Source organism: Heptranchias perlo, chromosome 30 (genome assembly GCF_035084215.1).
Source record: "Heptranchias perlo isolate sHepPer1 chromosome 30, sHepPer1.hap1, whole genome shotgun sequence".
Taxonomy (NCBI): domain Eukaryota; kingdom Metazoa; phylum Chordata; class Chondrichthyes; order Hexanchiformes; family Hexanchidae; genus Heptranchias; species Heptranchias perlo.
Window position 1 is genome coordinate 32,944,746 of NC_090354.1, and position 16,179 is coordinate 32,960,924.

General features: G+C 55.7%; 1 protein-coding gene across 2 annotated transcripts in view; it reads left to right on the forward strand.

The window, feature by feature from the left end:
- The first annotated feature begins 5,019 nt into the window (after positions 1-5,019).
- The window catches only part of kansl1b (KAT8 regulatory NSL complex subunit 1b), a 179,076-nt gene continuing 167,916 nt past the window's right edge, over positions 5,020-16,179 (forward strand). For both annotated transcript variants that reach the window (XM_067969141.1, XM_067969144.1), the window contains exon 1: positions 5,020-5,138. The gene's annotated coding sequence lies outside the window, so the exon portion shown is untranslated. The remainder of the gene's footprint in view (positions 5,139-16,179) is intronic.

The window sequence follows — 16,179 nt, forward strand, 5'->3', positions numbered from 1 at the left end:
TAAAGGCCGGAAACCACTTGTTGCAGATTTGATGCGATGATGGCTGGAAAATCCTGATCACCACCAGGAATGGTACTGATGCAAGATGAAGGGTGAAGTCTTCATTCTTGGCCGAGTTGCCTGATCTTGGCTGGGTCAGGGAAAGGAGAATCAACCCGGGCTCCTGCCCCTGCTCACAATTCTGCTGGAAAGTGTGCAGATGTTGAGTGAGGACAGGATGTGCTCCTTATGCTCAATCAGCCTTCTGGCACTCACACTTGATGTGCTCTTATGCTCAATCAGCCTTCTGGCACTCACACTGAGGATAAGATCTGGAACGTGAGCCGTTCCCAGCACAAGCCAGCCCTTTCAGGAAACGAGGGGAAAAAATTGAACAAATCCGATAGTGTTAAACCCTGAAGATTGAGTGTGATTTGAACTGTGTGTTTGTAGGAGTTCAGACATTGTCCATTCACATCTGGTGCCTGAGTTCAAACCCAGCCCAGAACTCAATGATAAAGGTCACCTCCATCTGCTACATTGACACTGACTCTCACTCCCTGTTTATGGGGGGGGGGCGGGGAACAGTGACTTTCGCTCCTTGTTGGCGGTGGGGGGGGGGACACTGACAGTGACTCTCGCTCCCGAGGTGGGTGGGGGGGGGCAGTGGGACGGTGTCTCTCGCTTCCTGTTGGGGAGGGGGTGGGCAGTGGGGACAGTGACTCTCGCTCCTTGTGGGGGGGCAGTGGACGGTGACTCTCGCTCCCTGTGTGGGGGGGGGGCAGTGGGACAGTGACTCTCGCTCCTTGTGGGGGGGCAGTGGGACGGTGACTCTCGCTCCCTGTTGGGGGGGGGGGGGTGCGGAGCAGTGGGACAGTGACTCTCGCTCCCTGTGGTGGGGGGGCAGTGGGACGGTGACTCTCGCTCCCTGTTGGGGGGGGGGGTGCGGAGCAGTGGGACAGTGACTCTCGCTCCCTGTGGTGGGGGGGCAGTGGGACGGTGACTCTCGCTCCTGTGGTGGTGGGGCGGTGACTCTCGCTCCCTGTGGTGGGGGGGCAGTGGGACGGTGACACTCGCTCCTGTGGGGAGGGGGGCAGTGGGACGGTGACTCTCGCTCCCTGTGGGGAGGGGGCAGTGGGACGGTGACACTCGCTCCCTGTGGGGAGGGGGGCAGTGGGGCGGTGACACTCGCTCCCTGTGGGGAGGGGGCAGTGGGGCGGTGACACTCGCTCCCTGTGGGGAGGGGGGCAGTGGGGCGGTGACTCTCGCTCCCTGTGGTGGGGGGGCAGTGGGACGGTGACTCTCGCTCCCTGTGGGAGGGGGGCAGTGGGACAGTGACTCTCGCTCCCTGTGGTGGGGGGGCAGTGGGACGGTGACTCTCGCTCCCCGTGGGGAGGGGGCAGTGGGACGGTGACTCTCGCTCCCTGTGGTGGGGGGGCAGTGGGACGGTGACACTCGCTCCTGTGGGGGGGGGGGGGTGCGGAGCAGTGGGACGGTGACTCTCGCTCCCTGTGGGGGGGGGGGGGCAGTGGGACGGTGACTCTCGCTCCCTGTGGGGAGGGGGGCAGTGGGACGGTGACTCTCGCTCCCCGTGGGAGGGGGGCAGTGGGACGGTGACTCTCGCTCCCTGTGGTGGGGGGGCAGTGGACGGTGACTCTCGCTCCCTGTGGGGAGGGGGCAGTGGGACGGTGACTCTCGCTCCCTGTGTGGAGGGGGGCAGTGGGACGGTGACTCTCGCTCCCTGTGGTGGGGGGCAGTGGGGCGGTGACTCTCGCTCCCTGTGGGGAGGGGGGCAGTGGGACAGTGACTCTCGCTCCCTGTGGGGGGGGGCAGTGGGACGGTGACTCTCGCTCCCTGTGGGGAGGGGGGCAGTGGGACGGTGACTCTCGCTCCCTGTGTGGAGGGGGGCAGTGGGACGGTGACTCTCGCTCCCTGTGGGGAGGGGGGGCAGTGGGACGGTGACTCTCGCTCCCTGTGGGGAGGGGGGCAGTGGGACGGTGACTCTCGCTCCCTGTGGGGAGGGGGGCAGTGGGACGGTGACTCTCGCTCCCCGTGGGGAGGGGGGCAGTGGGACGGTGACTCTCGCTCCCTGTGGGGAGGGGGGCAGTGGGACGGTGACTCTCGCTCCCTGGTGGGAGGGGGGCAGTGGGACGGTGACTCTCGCTCCCTGTGGGAGGGGGGCAGTGGGACAGTGACTCTCGCTCCCTTTGTGGGGTGGTGGGCAGTGGGACGGTGACTCTCGCTCCTGTGGGGAGGGGGCAGTGGGACAGTGACTCTCGCTCCCTTTGTGGGGGGTGGGCAGTGGGACGGTGACTCTCGCTCCCTGTGGGGAGGGGGTGGGGCAGTGGGACAGTGACTCTCGCTCCTGTGGGGAGGGGGGCAGTGGGACGGTGACTCTCGCTCCCCGTGGGGGGTGAGGCAGTGGGACGGTGACTCTCGCTCCCTGTGGTGGGGGGGCAGTGGGGCGGTGACACTCGCTCCTGTGGTGGGGGGGCAGTGGGACGGTGACTCTCGCTCCTGTGGTGGGGGGGCAGTGGGACGGTGACTCTCGCTCCTGTGGGGAGGGGGGCAGTGGACGGTGACGCTCGCTCCCTGTGTGGAGGGGGGCAGTGGGACGGTGACTCTCGCTCCCTGTGGTGGGGGGGCAGTGGGACGGTTACTCTCGCTCCCTGTGGTGGGGGGGCAGTGGACGGTGACTCTCGCTCCCTGTGGGGAGGGGGGCAGTGGGACGGTGACTCTCGCTCCCTGTGGTGGGGGGGCAGTGGGACGGTGACACTCGCTCCCTGTGGGGAGGGGGGCAGTGGGACGGTGACTCTCGCTCCTGTGTGGAGGGGGCAGTGGGACGGTGACTCTCGCTCCCTGTGGGGAGGGGGGCAGTGGGACGGTGACTCTCGCTCCCCGTGGGGAGGGGGCAGTGGGACGGTGACTCTCGCTCCCTGTGGGGAGGGGGGCAGTGGGACGGTGACTCTCGCTCCCCGTGGGGAGGGGGGCAGTGGGACGGTGACTCTCGCTCCTGGTGGGGGGGGGGGCAGTGGGACGGTGACTCTCGCTCCTGTGGGGAGGGGGGCAGTGGACGGTGACTCTCGCTCCCTGTGGGGAGGGGGGCAGTGGGACGGTGACTCTCGCTCCCTGTGGGGAGGGGGGCAGTGGGACGGTGACTCTCGCTCCCTGTGGGGAGGGGGGCAGTGGGACGGTGACTCTCGCTCCTTTGTGGGGGGGTGGGGCAGTGGGACGGTGACTCTCGCTCCCTGTGTGGAGGGGGCAGTGGGACGGTGACTCTCGCTCCTGTGGGGAGGGGGCAGTGGGACGGTGACTCTCGCTCCCTGTGGGGAGGGGGGCAGTGGGACGGTTACTCTCGCTCCCTGTGGGGAGGGGGGCAGTGGGGACGGTTACTCTTGCTCCCTGTGGGGAGGGGGGCAGTGGGACGGTGACTCTCGCTCCCCGTGGGGAGGGGGGCAGTGGGACGGTTACTCTCGCTCCCCTGTGGGGAGGGGGGCAGTGGGACGGTGACTCTCACTCCCTGTGTGGAGGAGGGCAGTTGGACGGTGACTCTCGCTCCCTGTGTGGAGGGGGGCAGTGGGACGGTGACTCTCCCTCCCTGTGTGGAGGGGGGCAGTGGGACGGTGACTCTCCCTCCTGTGTGGAGGGGGGCAGTGGGACGGTGACTCTCGCTCCCCGTGGGGAGGGGGGCAGTGGACGGTTACTCTCGCTCCCTGTGTGGAGGGGGCAGTGGACGGTGACTCTCCTCCTGTGTGGAGGGGGGCAGTGGGACGGTGACTCTCGCTCCCGTGGGAGGGGGGCAGTGGGACGGTTACTCTCGCTCCCTGTGGGGAGGGGGCAGTGGACGGTGACTCTCGCTCCCTGTGGGGAGGGGGGCAGTGGGACGGTTACTCTCGCTCCCTGTGTGGAGGGGGCAGTGGGACGGTTACTCTCGCTCCCTGTGGTGGAGGGGGGCAGTGGGACGGTTACTCTCGCTCCCTGTGGGGAGGGGGGCAGTGGGACGGTGACTCTCGCTCCCTGTGGGGAGGGGGGCAGTGGGACGGTGACTCTCGCTCCCTGTGTGGAGGGGGGCAGTGGGACGGTGACTCTCGCTCCCTGTGGGGAGGGGGGCAGTGGGACGGTGACTCTCGCTCACCTGTGGGGAGGAGGGGGCAGTGGGACGGTGACTCTCGCTCCCTGTGTGGAGGGGGCAGTGGGACGGTGACTCTCGCTCCTGTGGGGAGGGGGGCAGTGGGACGGTGACTCTCGCTCCCTGTGTGGAGGGGGGCAGTGGGACGGTGACTCTCGCTCCCTGTGGGGAGGGGGGCAGTGGGACGGTGACTCTCGTCCCCCTGGAGTGCAAGTGCACCGTGTGATTTAAATTCATTGGCTTGCTCTTGCAGGGAAGCAGGCTTGCTCCACTCTGTGACTGCGGCTGGGTGCAGAGCTTGCTGTTTGTGGTGTTGTGGGCGTGTTTCGCTGTCGCGGAGCAGGTTGGTGCCTCAGAATGTGGCCACTCTTAGGCCGCGTTAAACTGCATGTTGTAAATGAGTTTAAACTGACCTAACCTGTGGATCCATGAGCTCCACTGTAGGGCATGACACCTGGTCTCAGAACCAGGGGCAAATCTGCCAGGCTTCCCACTCCTGATTACTACCCAGTGATCCCTGCTCAAAAGTATATATGTGGACATTCACTTTCAAGGCTTGTTGATCGTCACGATCAAAGGGTTAGGGGGAGGGGGAGGAAGTGAAGGGCGGTTGTACCCCGATGAGCCTGTGCCCCGGGTGAGCCTGTGCCATTTAATCAAATCAATGTTGGATTAAACGATTCACTAAAACTAAGGAAACTGGGATAAGCATTGCTTGTAAGGAGGGCAATGCTGTTTGAACCTTTTTAAACCATAAATCTTTCCCACATCAGTTACAGCGCATCAGCATGTAGGCTGAGGTGTAGTTTAGATAAATCTATAACACGAGGAGGAGGAGGAGACTCCTGGGGGTAATCGCCATTTAAGAATGACACTGACATTTACTCACTGCTCACCTTTCTCATAGGCGCTGGAGGGAAACTGTCCAAGAAGAGACGTGCTGTGTGGGATCATGGGCAGTGGAACATCTCTGCTGTGACTGAGCAGACCCTGAGCTGCAGGAATGGATGCTCTTGTTCAAATGTTGAAGGTAAGAGGATGTGGGAGCTGGGACAGTCCCATGGGCTGCGGCATTTCATGGGGCCACCCTTCACTTGGTAATGTACATAAAGTAACGTGAGAGTTGTCCTATCTGAAGCTCTCCAAATGAGGTTTCATATGTTAATTGGACATTTCATCGTTAACAGTTCCATGGAGAGCGTGGCAGCTGAATAACATTACATAAGAACATAAGAACATAAGAAATTGGAGCAGGAGTAGGCCAATCGGCCCCTCGAGCCTGCTCCGCCATTCAATAAGATCATGGCTGATCTGATCCCAACCACAAATCTAAAGAACACAAGAAGTCGGAGCAGGACCCGGCCACATAGCCCCTGGGCCCTCTCCGCCACCCACAGGGCATTGACCGATCCGAACTCAGCTTCATGTCCAATTTCCTGCCCGCTCCCCATAACCCCTAATTCCCTTTACTTCTAGGAAACTGTCTATTTCTGTTTTAAATTTATCTAATGATGTAGCTTCCACAGCTTCCTGGGGCAGCAAATTCCACAGACCTACCACCCTCTGAGTGAAGAAGTTTCTCCTCATCTCAGTTTTGAAAGAGCAGCCCCTTATTCTAAGATTATGCCCCCTAGTTCTAGTTTCACCCATCTTTGGGAACATCCTTACTGCATCCACCCGATCAAGACCCTTCACAATCTTATATGTTTCAATAAGATCGCCTCTCATTCTTCTGAACTCCAATGAGTAGAGTCCCAATCTACTCAACCTCTCCTCATATGTCCGCCCCCTCATCCCCGGGATTAACCGAGTGAACCTTCTTTGTACTGCCTCGAGAGCAAGTATGTCTTTTCTTAAGTATGGAGACCAAAACTGTATGCAGTATTCCAGGTGCGGTCTCACCAATACCTTATATAACTGCAGCAATACCTCCTTGTTTTTATATTCTATCCCCCTAGCAATAAAAGCCAACATTCCGTTGGCTTTCTTGATCACCTGCTGCACCTGCATACCAACTTTTTGATTTTCTTGCACTAGGACCCCCAGATCCCTTTGTACTGCAGTACTTTCCAGTCTCTCGCCATTAAGAAAATAACTTGCTCTCTGATTTTTCCTGCCAAAGTGCATAACCTCACATTTTCCAATATTATATTGCATCTGCCAAATCTCCGCCCACTCACCCAGCCTGTCTATATCCCCTTGCAGGTGAAATAAGTCCTAATTCTGACAGATATAAATCAGTTAGTAAAGGAAAGTTACCTTCACACAGTAAATGCCACACCCGGTGAGGTACTCGACCAGCCAGACCTAGAGGTTCCCCACTCTCTGCTCAGTTAGCTGATCTCAACAACCACTGCACAACTACTATTGGCCTCAGTGCCTTTTTAAAGGCTGAAAATGATTGTAAAAAGTTGGCAGCCTTTGCTAAGTGTGTACTTGGGTGGGGGGACAAGGCTGAACGGAAGGTAAAGCCACATGGAGGCACGTAATGGAATGTATGAGTGAGTGGTTGAGCGGAGATGATTTGAACCGGACCTGGTTATGTAGATGTGCTGCTGTGCAATGCGGAGGTAAGAGTTGCCCTGTTTGGTGCTCTAAGGCAGTGCAGGAACCAGCTGCTAATGTGATCCCCTCCCTCCAATCGTTTGAGGTTGGTTAACACAGTTTTGGGGGACCACCTCCATCTCGCTCCCAGGAACCTCTGTTACCCATCTTTGGTTTCCAGATTTGTCTGGAAGTCTGTGCTGTTCCTGGCTGAGCCTTTGGACCAGGTAAGTCGGCATTCCCCACTCCCTAGCTTCCTGGCAAGCCGGCCAGATTTTGAGTTCGACCTCCCCCCGCCACTGTGGGCCAAACCTCACTCCGCCACTGCCTCAGGTGCCCTTCCTAGAGGATGGCAGAACACGACTGGTAGGAGGAGGCATCTCAGAGTGACGCCACATCTGGGCAACTTAGGCAGTCCCTCGAAGGACAAATGAAGTGTCGTGCAGCAGGCTGGACCTGTGCGAGCAGGGCCATCTCAAAATTCTGCACTATGAAATACAGGCCACCTCAATGCCGAGGCTCCCCCAGAGAGGGCCAGTAGCTGGCCATCTTACTGCTTCCACTGGGGCAGGTCCTGGCAGGCATATTGGTAGATGACATGCACTATTCAGGCTGAGCAGAGGAAGAAGAAACATTCGTGCCATTATAGGCAAGAAAAAAATAGTCCAGAGAGTTTCTTTCTGAAGGGTCTGAATGTAGCTGTAACTAGAGGGTGGGGTGTTTGATACTTGAGGTGCAATAGATGAGATTGGCTGGTATGGTGTTTATGGGGACACTGTAAGGTGACAGATTAGTCTGGAACTGCATTGTGCATTTCATTTAAAGTGTTGTCTATGAGTGACTGGTGCATCGGTCTTCCTGCTCTAAGTCTCTTCGTAATTTCTTCCTCAACAGCCTCAGTTGGCTCGGGCCTCATCACCTCTGCTGTGTGGTAACCCTTGCTGGACCACACAGTAGGACTTCCCCCTCCTCCTCCTCCTCTTCAGCCGACCCACGGTGTGTTTAGCTGTGACTCTGGGCAAGGCGTGTGCTTCACTGTATCCGTGTCCAGCTAATGTTGTGGGATTTCTTAGAGGCAGGGGCCACAAATTGGGCTAAAGTGGCCAGCCCTCCTAGGAGCCATCAACCAATCTCCTCATTCCTTCCAACAATCCTGGCATGATGCAAACTCTTGAAATAAAGGCATTAGAGGAGCTTCCAGGATATTGGGCAGTGACTTGCACAGTGAAGATCTGATGGCCTGACACTATCTGGACATTAATGGAAAGAAAGCTCTTTCTGTTCAGATGGCCCATGGGGTTGGTGTGAGGGGTCTGTGTGGCCACGTGGTTCCATCTATGATACTCTGCCCACGTAGGAGGGCTGCCGCCCAGTAATTGTTCTTTGTCCTCTCAAACTGACGTTTCCTTTTCACATCGAAAATATTTCTTCCTGAGAACAAGTCACTTCCTTGATGGATCTGTGGACGACCTGCCAGCTAACTGATGTGATGCCACTGATGGCATCAAAGGTCCAGGAGTGTAAACGTTTAATGTAGGAATGCTCTTCACACCCACGGAGAGAATCATCTATAGGTTGGCCTCCAGGGGATTGCATAGCAGTATGGCCCTCCTTGTGTTCTCTTCCAGCCCACCTTTTAATGTACTTCCATTATTGCACCTGTTGATATTAATCTAATGGCCTGTTGACATTAATCTAATGGCCTGTTGGTGCCTTTGTCAATTCTGATATCCTTTTTAAATGCAGTGCTGTGGGAGTTGACCTGTATTCAGTGATTCCCTCCATAGCTAGAGCCGGTCCCCATAAATTTCCTCCTTGTCTCCTGAGAACTGGAGAATATTCATCACTTATCCCCGATCCCCTCCTTTATCATGTAACCCACTTCAGCATTCTCACAGATCACGGGGGACACTGCAGGGATTTTGACAGCAAGCCACTGTTATCCCCTCAGGTAAATCCTTCCAGAAAATATTTTAATATTCCAATTATTTATCTCCTTCAATTTCACTCTTTCTTTTATCTTTTAGATTTCTAACTTCTCTAACTGCTCTTTCACTTCTGACATTTTAGTGCTGTTAGCGATTTTATCTATCCTCCTTTCTGCATCTCCATTTGCCCCTTTACCAGGGTTTAATAAATTCTGGTCCTCTCGCCGTGTCCTGACCCAGCCTACGCTGGGGCCTGGATAACATGCAGACAAGTGAGGTAACAGTCACACCACATAAGTGCCAGAAAATAACCTTCTCCAACAATAAAAAGCACAAACACTGGCCCCCCAACCTTTGGCAACGTTACCATCGCTGAATCCCTTATCATCACCATCTTGGGGGTCACTATCAGCCAGAAGCTTAATGAGACCAGCCATATCAACACTGTGGTTATAAGAGCAGGGTACTCGGACGAATGGCTCACCTGATCCTTAAAACCTTTCCACCCTCTACAAGACTCAAGTCAGGGGTGTGATGGAATACTCTCCACTTGCCTGCATGGTTTATAGCTGCAACAACACTCAAGCAGCTCAAAACCCATCCAGTACAGCGCCGTCTGCTGGATCAGAGCCCATGCCATTGAACTCGATGTTCAGTCCCTCCAAGCTTAGTGATCTCTACAACCAAGAAGGATAACAGTAGCATCTTCAGCTGCTTCATCAATGACCTTCCCTCCATCATAAGGTCAGAAATGGGGATGTTCGCTGATGATTGCACAGTGTTCAGTTGCATTCGCAACCCCTCAGATAATGAATCAGTCCGTGCCCGCATGCAGCAAGACCTGAAAAACATCCAGGCTTGGGCTCATAAGTGGCAAGTAACATTCGCACCAGACAAGTGCCAGGCAATGACCATCTCCAACAAGAGAGAGTCTAACCACCTCCCCATGACATTCAATGGCATTACCATCGCCGAATCCCCTACCATCAACATCCTGGGGGTCACCATTGACCAGAAACTTAACTGGACCAGCCACATAAATACTGTGGCTACAAGAGCAGGTCAGAGGCTGGGTATTCGGTGGCGAGTGACTCACCTCCTGACTCCCCACAGCCTTTCCACTATCTACAAGGCACAAGTCAGGAGTGTGATGGAATACTCTCCACTTGTCTGGATGAGTGCAGCTCCAACAACACTTAAGAAGCTCGACACCATCCAGGACAAAGCAGCCTGCTTGATTGGCACCCCATCCACCACCCTAAACATTCACTCCCTTCACCACCGGTGCACTGTGGCTGCAGTGTGTATCATCCACAGGATGCACTGCAACTCGCCAAGGCTCTACCTCCTAGAAGGACAAGGGCAGCAGGCACATGGGAACACCACCACCTGCACGTTCCCCTCCAAGACACACACCATCCCGACTTGGAAATATATCGCCGTTCCTTCATCGTCGCTGGGTCAAAATCCTGGAACTCCCTTCCTAACAGCACTGTGGGAGAACCTTCACCACACGGACTGCAGCGGTTCAAGAAGGCAGCTCACCACCACCTTCTCAAGGGCAATTAGGGATGGGCAATAAATGCCGGCCTCGCCAGCGACACCCACATCCCATAAACGAATAAAAAGAGAATGTCATGGGAACACCATCACTTGCAAATGCCTTTCCAAGCGACACACCATCCTTCCTTGGACAGTGTCGCTGGATCAAAGTCCTGGAAACTCCGTCAGTAACAGCACTGTGGAAGCACTATCACCACACGGACTGCAGCAGTTCGAAGATTTACCTTCTCAGGGCAACTAGGGATGGGCAATAAATGCCGGCCTAGCCAGCGACGCCCACATCCCAAAAGCAGATGAGAACAAAAGCTGAAGGCGATTACTAAGTACACTGATGTGTGCTATTCCCGGGATGGTGTAGTCTGAGCGCGTGCAGTTGTGAACATTTCCCGGAATGCTGCAGCCTGATTATTTTTCATATTGCAGCAACACTTCTGAGTTTTTGTTTTTCCAAATGATTCGAAAAGGAACTGGAGAATGAATTTTAAAATGTCTTTCTTAGATAAAAGCTCAGACTTTAGACTAATAGCAAATGCTTAACTTTTACTTCAGAGACAAAACCAAGCTCGGAGATAGGACAGAGGGGAGGGAGTGATTATATCACCTGTACTTTCTTTAGTTTATACTTAGAAATTGTAAACTATTATTGCTTAGAGAAAACGTTTTTATTTTTCTCAGTACATAGGAGCAGGAGTAGACCATTCAGCCCCTCGAGCCTGTTCCGCCATTCAATGAGATCATGGCTGATCTGTATTTTAACTGCATTTACCTGCCTTAGTGTGGCCATGGTGGGATCAGCAGGGTGGTGGGGGGGCGCGGTGTGATGGGAAGGTGTGACTGGGGGTGTGTGACAGGAGGGTGTGATGGGGGGATGTGGTTTGACGGGAGGGTATGACTTGGGGGGTGATGGGAGAGGGTGTGACGGGAGGGCGTGTGGGAGGAAGAGTGTGACGGGATGTGACTGGGGGGGGGGGGGGGGGGAATGTGACGGGAGGACAATGTGACGTTGTGACGAACTGTCTTAATGTCTTTCAATTAATTAAATTGTGCCCAAACTGCTGTTTTTGATGTTTAAGGGCACAGTTCTGCTTCTTACCACCTGATGTCACTGTTAACAAACAGTATGCTTGCGTGGGCCTGCTGTGTGTTCAGTTATGGTCAGTATCTTAAAGTCCCTGTGTTGTTCAGTTTCAATCTTTGTGAGGTACAAAGAGCAGCCACTTGTGTCGTTGAGAGCAGTGGAATTGGTCCCGAGGTTGCCCACTGTTGGCTGGGGTTGTATTGCTCATCCTTTGTCGTTACTTAGTATGGACCACCCTGAGCCCCTCAGATCCACAGCCCCAAGTGTTGCCCCAAGACTGATCCTGCTGACAGCTGCTTTTGTGCTGCTTTCCGCTGTTCTGATTGTTTTTTAAATTATTCGTATCCAGCATGTACTTCAATTTCACAACAGAAAAACTGAAAGACAGAAATCATTCCAGTGTGGGTATTATCGAATGAGACTTCCACAACCGTTTGTGTGTGCGCGACCGCGTGTGCGTTTGTGTGTGCGCGACCGCGTGTGCGTTTGTGTGTGCGCGACCGCGTGTGCGTTTGTGTGTGCGCGACCGCGTGTGCGTTTGTGTGTGCGCGACCGCGTGTGCGTTTGTGTGTGCGCGACCGCGTGTGCGTTTGTGTGTGCGCGACCGCGTGTGCGTTTGTGTGTGCGCGACCGCGTGTGCGTTTGTGTGTGCGCGACCGCGTGTGCGTATGTGTGTGCGCGACCGCGTGTGCGTTTGTGGGTGCGACCGTGTGTGCGTTTGTGTGTGCGCGCGACCGCGTGTGCGCGCGACCGCGTGTGCGTTTGTGTGTGCGCGCGACCGCGTGTGCGTTTGTGTGTGCGCGCGACCGCGTGTGCGTTTGTGTGTGCGCGCGACCGCGTGTGCGTTTGTGTGTGCGCGCGACCGCGTGTGCGTTTGTGTGTGCGCGCGACCGCGTGTGCGTTTGTGTGTGCGCGCGACCGCGTGTGCGTTTGTGTGCGCGCGACCGCGTGTGCGTTTGTGTGTGCGCGCGACCGCGTGTGCGTTTGTGTGTGCGCGCGACCGCGTGTGCGTTTGTGTGTGCGCGCGACCGCGTGTGCGTTTGTGTGTGCGCGCGACCGCGTGTGCGTTTGTGTGTGCGCGCGACCGCGTGTGCGTTTGTGTGTGCGCGCGACCGCGTGTGCGTTTGTGTGTGCGCGCGACCGCGTGTGCGTTTGTGTGTGCGCGCGACCGCGTGTGCCTTTGTGTGTGCGCGCGACCGCGTGCGTGTATGTGTGCGCGCGACCGCGTGCGTTTGTGTGTGCGCGCGACCGCGTGCGTGTATGTGTGCGCGCGACCGCGTGTGCGTTTGTGTGTGCGCGCGACCGCGTGTGCGTTTGTGTGTGCGCGCGACCGCGTGTGCGTTTGTGTGTGCGCGACCGCGTGTGCGTTTGTGTGTGCGCGACCGCGTGTGCGTTTGTGTGTGCGCGACCGCGCGTGTGTGTGTGTGCACGACTGTGGAAATGTGCCTAGGTGCAGTTTCAGTACTAGCTCAGGCTCTCTGACCGTTTGTTCATAATCAGTGATTCCGATCGGCTCAGTCTCCTTCCCATCCTGCTTCTCACAGGAGCAGTGATCTGAGTAATGTTGCACATTTGTCATGCACCAAAGCCCCATCAGGAGTTGCCCAATACCTCAGTTAGTGACGGCAGTGCGTTACAGGGTAGAAAGTCCATTCCTTGTCTGCGCTGAGTTAGCTGGTGTGGCAGTGAGCACCAGCATTCCTGGAATGAAGAGGATTGTCATCACTGATCACTATCCAGTCATCTCCCCAGGACATAGAGAATCAAATCTGAGCGCAACCCTGTTCTCCCTCTCTCACTGCCTCTCTTTCTTCCCCCCCACTTCCACACACAAAGAATGCTGCATTGGGTGGGTTACTGGAGCTAGTTGGCACTTGTGGAGCTCTACTCCCCATTCAATGGAGGAGAATTTGCTAAAAACAAAAGAATCTATCCGTTTCTTCCTCCTCCTGAAGCTACTGACTATTGCTGGGGTACAGTTGCATGGGCACTGACTCCCTGGGGTACAGCTCACGGGCACTGACTCTCGGTACAGTTTGCGGGCACTGACTCTCAGTGCGGTACAGTTTGCGGGCACTGACTCTCGGGGTACAGCTCACGTGCACTGACTCTCAGTGCGGTACAGTTTGCGGGCACTGACTCTCGGGGTACAGCTCACGTGCACTGACTCTCAGTGCGGTACAGTTTGCGGGCACTGACTCTCAGTGCGGTACAGTTTGCGGGCACTGACTCTCAGTGCGGTACAGTTTGCGGGCACTGACTCTCGGGGTACAGTTTGCGGGCACTGACTCTCGGGGTACAGCTCACGGGCACTGACTCTCGGTACAGTTTGCGGGCACTGACTCTCAGTGCGGTACAGTTTGCGGGCACTGACTCTCGGTGTGGTACAGTTTGCGGGCACTGACTCTCGGTGTGGTACAGTTTGCGGGCACTGACTCTCAGTGTGGTACAGTTTGACGGCACTGACTCGGGGTACAGTTTGCGGGCACTGACTGTCAGTGGGGTACAGTTTCATGGGCACAGGCTCTTGGGGTACAGTTTGTGGACACTGACTCTCAGTGCAGTACAGTTTGTGGATACTGACTCTCAGTTTGGTACAGTTTCGTGGGCACTGACTCTTGGGGTACAGTTTCGTGGGCACTGACTCAGTTTGGTACAGTTCTACGGGCACTGACTCAGTTTGGTACAGTTTCGTGGGCACTGACTCTTGGGGTACAGTTTTGTGGGCACTGACTCTTGGGGTACAGTTCTACGGGCACTGACTCAGTTTGGTACAGTTCTACGGGCACTGACTCAGTTTGGTACAGTTCTACGGGCACTGACTCAGTTTGGTACAGTTCTACGGGCACTGACTCAGTTTGGTACAGTTCTACGGGCACTGACTCAGTGCGGTACAGTTCTACGGGCACTGACTCAGTGCGGTACAGTTCTACGGGCACTGACTCAGTGCGGTACAGTTCTACGGGCACTGACTCAGTGCGGTACAGTTCTGCGGGCACTGACTCAGTGCGGTACAGTTCTGCGGGCACTGACTCAGTGCGGCACAGTTCTGCGGGCACTGACTCAGTGCGGCACAGTTCTGCGGGCACTGACTCAGTGCGGCACAGTTCTGCGGGCACTGACTCAGTGCGGCACAGTTCTGCGGGCACTGACTCAGTGCGGCACAGTTCTGCGGGCACTGACTCAGTGCGGCACAGTTCTGCGGGCACTGACTCAGTGCGGCACAGTTTTGCGGGCACTGACTCACTGATCCATCTCGGCCTCCTCCCGATATTCCCACCATCACAGAAGCCAGTCTTCAACCAATTCAATTCACTCCACGTGATATCAAGAAACGGCTGAGTGCACTGGATACGACAAAGGCTATGGGCCTCGACAACATCCCGGCTGTAGTGCTGAAGACTTGTGCTCCAGAACTAGCTGCGCCTCGAGCCAATCTGTTCCAGTACAGCTACAACACTGGCATCTACCCGACAATGTGGAAAATTGCCCAGGTATGTCCTGTCCACAAAAAGCAGGACAAATCCAATCCGGCCAATTATCGCCCCATCAGTCCACTCTCAATCATCAGCAAAGTGATGGAAGGTGTCGTCGACAGTGCTATCAAGCGGCACTTACTCACCAATAACCTGCTCACTGATGCTCAGTTTGGGTTCCGCCAGGACCACTCGGCTCCAGACCTCATTACAGCCTTGGTCCAAACATGGACAAAAGAGCTGAATTCCAGAGGTGAGGTGAGAGTAACTGTCCATGACATCAAGGCAGCATTTGACCGAGTGTGGCACCAAGGAGCCCTAGTAAAATTGAAGACAATGGGAATCAGGGGGAAAACTCTCCAGTGGCTGGAGTCATACCTAGCACAAAGGAAGATGGTAGTGGTCGTTGGAGGCCAATCATCTCAGTCCCAGGACATTGCTGCAGGAGTTCCTTAGGGCAGTGTCCGAGGCCCAACCATCTTCAGCTGCTTCATCAATGACCTTCCCTCCATCATAAGGTCAGAAATGGGGATGTTCGCTGATGATTGCAGAGTGTTCAGTTCCATTCGCAAACCCTCAGATAATGAAGCAGTCCGAGCCCACGTGCAGCAAGACCTGGACAACATCCAGGCTTGGGCTGATAAGTGGCAAGTAACATTCGCGCCAGACAAGTGCCAGGCAATGACCATCTCCAACAAGAGAGAGTCTAACCACCATCCCTTGACATTCAACGACATTACCATCGCCGAATCCCCCACCATCAACATCCTGGGGGTCACCATTGACCAGAAACTTAACTGGACCAGCCACATAAATACTGTTGCTCCAATAGCAGGTCAGAGGCTGGGTATTCTGCGGCGAGAGACTCACCTCCTGACTCCCCAAAGCCTTTCCACCATTTACAAGGCACAAGTCAGGAGTGTGATGGAATACTCTCTACTTGCCTGGATGAGCGCAGCTCCAACAATACTCAAGAAGCTCGACACCATCCAAGATAAAGCAGCCCGCTTGATTGGCACCCCATCCACCATCCTAAACATTCACTCCCTCCACCACCGGTGCACTGTGGCTGCAGTGTGTACCATCCACAAGATGCACTGCAGCAACTCGCCAAGGCTTCTTCGACAGCACCTCCCAAACCCGCGACCTCTACCACCTAGAAGGACAAGGGCAGCAGGCACATGGGAACAACACCACCTGCACGTTTCCCTCCAAGTCACACACCATCCCGACTTGGAAATATATCGCCGTTCCTTCATTGTCGCTGGGTCAAAATCCCGGAACTCCCTATCTAACAGCACTGTGGGAGAACCTTCACCCCACGGACTGCAGTGGTTCAAGAAGGCGGCTCAACAGCACCTTCTCAAGGGCAATTAGGGATGGGCAATAAATGCTGGCCTCGCCAGCGACACCCACATCCCATGAATGAGTAGGAACATAGGAACAGGAGTAGGCTATTCAGCCCCTCGTGCCTGCTCCGCC